Genomic DNA, 2,394 nt, shown 5'->3' with positions numbered 1-2,394 from the left:
ATATATTATGGCACTGCTTTGTGGAAAATTTATTCTTCTGAATAACTAAAAGATGCAAAACCTCTGGCAAGAATTGACCAATTAACTGAAATTCAAATATACACAATCAACTGTATTTGAGACATATAATATTTAATTGGTGAGAAAAAGCTAAATGCCAGCTCCATGAACAGTTTTCCAGAGCACAGAAAATTACTTGAATTAATCTAGATTCCAACTTCTGGAGCCCTTGCAACAAGAAAAATAAATAAATAAATAACCCCTAATGGCTAAAATATAATTACCATTTATTATGTCATTAAGAGTATTTTTTTTTTTCCTAAACACCTGTGCTGTACCTGTTTATGTTAAGAAACTGTATTTCCACTCTGAATACAACACAATCCAACCTTGGCAAAACAATACATGTCTCTATGTAACACCTTGCAACTCATTTGGTAAACTTCCTCAAAGTTGAACTTTTTGAACTTCCGTGATACCTCTTTCAGTTGGCAAACTATTTCCTCTATTTTTAATCAAGGTTCTTTGAACTGTATGTGTCCTTGATTTTCAAGGTATCTACAGAAATTCTTCTTATTTTTTTGACTATTACAGAAGTTTATGTAACAAAAAAGTTCAGTAAGAAAATGTACACGACCCAATTTTCATCATAGTAAAATGTGGAGAGGGGTCACATGGAGGCAGTTGATTTCTCTGGTGAAGATAGCCATTGTTCATACTCCTTCCAAGGTTTCTAACATGCTGATACTATTTCCTTGTATTACCACAATTCCACTATTGTTCTGTTTCCCACTAGTTGCCATCTCCACACATTCATCTATCACAAGATTCAACAAGGGAACAAATTCCCTCAACATTCCTTGGACATGTCTGCCACCATTTAATATTAATGATAACTTCTTATCCATAAATTTATTCAAATCGGGAGGGTGAGCTTTGCTCATGATGTCTACTCGACGAGCTCAAAGATGCCGTCAAAAGGAATTCGAGTTGTCCCTCACGCTCAAGAGGTTATATATATATATATATATATATATATATATATATATATATATATATATATAAAATATTATATATATATACTAAATAGATATTTTTCTTATACATCATTTTAATAAAAGTGTATGTTAAATATATGAGTTTTTCACCCATAAATATTGACCAAAACCAGATATATAAATCTATATCTATTTGTACAATTTATTTCAGCATATATATATATATATATACAAAAGTTATATTTTTATAATTTTTCCACTAAAAATTGGAGTATTTAAAACAAAGTGTTTTGGGAAATTAACCTGTGAGGGATTTGCAGAAATTCTTTAAAATATGTATATATCTATGATTATCTACCTATTTGTTTATCTAGTCTATCTACCAATATGAATAGTGTGGTCCCATTTGCAACAAAATTGTTATAAATAAGTACCAACAATTATTTTACTGGCTTGAGTTATTAAAATTAAATAAGACAGAATAATTTAAGTAAAAATCCCAAAATATAGAAAACTCAGAACCTTTTAAATTAAAATATTCCAAAGATGGAGAATAAGTGAATTTATACTCACCTTAACCTGCTACATCTTTCAGATAATGGGTGTGTAACAATAGTAGATTTTTTTCAGCATTCCATACTCACTTGGACCCTAAAGTCATCCTGGAGACTGCTGGGGAGGGAGAGCAAGAGGAAGACAAGGACATAATTTAAAGAACATATTTATTAAGCATTTGAGTAAAAATAACTTCTGCGACAATAAGTATGGAAAAAACCCAGGTGCTTATCACAGCTTATTACTCATGACATGGAAACAAACTGAAACATGTAACACTATAGCATAATAATCTTACCTAAATCTTCTGATCCATTACATAAAAATCAATGAAATAAATATGAAAGTGCATTTATGTTGAAATTGGGCTCTTATGAAAAAAAGTGGTAATAATTCTCAACATTTTCTAAGTTTTTATAGAATCGAACTTTTATTTTGTGCCTGTACTAGACCCTAATATATGTTTTGTTAGACCTGGAGAATTTTTCTTATTATCATGATATTCTAACATGAAATTTCTTCATATAAACACATTTTAAGTCCTCAGAAGATTAGATATGATATTTAATGGCAAATGAAAGACAAACATAGGAATTGTATAATTAAAATCAAACATGCATTTTTGTATTTGCTCTTCCTTAAAAATAATTGTTGTCACAACTAGTTCTAATTATCATGAAAGATTTATAACATTTCTAAAAGAGTGTGATACAAACATTAACTTTCCTAATTGCCCTGTGCCTCTGAGTCTGGACCACAGGATCCACAGAAGGACTGAAAAGAAAGTAATTATAATTTTAGCTAGGGTTATCTCTAGTGAGGGATTAGTGTACTTTATTTT

General features: G+C 29.9%; 1 pseudogene; it reads right to left on the bottom strand.

Moving 5' to 3' along the window:
• Window positions 1-713: 713 nt before the first annotated feature.
• LOC136122897 (small nuclear ribonucleoprotein G pseudogene) lies at window positions 714-944 on the bottom strand (annotated as a pseudogene).
• Window positions 945-2,394: the final 1,450 nt, after the last annotated feature.

The sequence above is a fragment of the Phocoena phocoena genome, chromosome 4 (genome assembly GCF_963924675.1).
Source record: "Phocoena phocoena chromosome 4, mPhoPho1.1, whole genome shotgun sequence".
In the NCBI taxonomy this organism is placed as follows: domain Eukaryota; kingdom Metazoa; phylum Chordata; class Mammalia; order Artiodactyla; family Phocoenidae; genus Phocoena; species Phocoena phocoena.
This window is presented reverse-complemented; position numbering and strand designations above follow the sequence as displayed.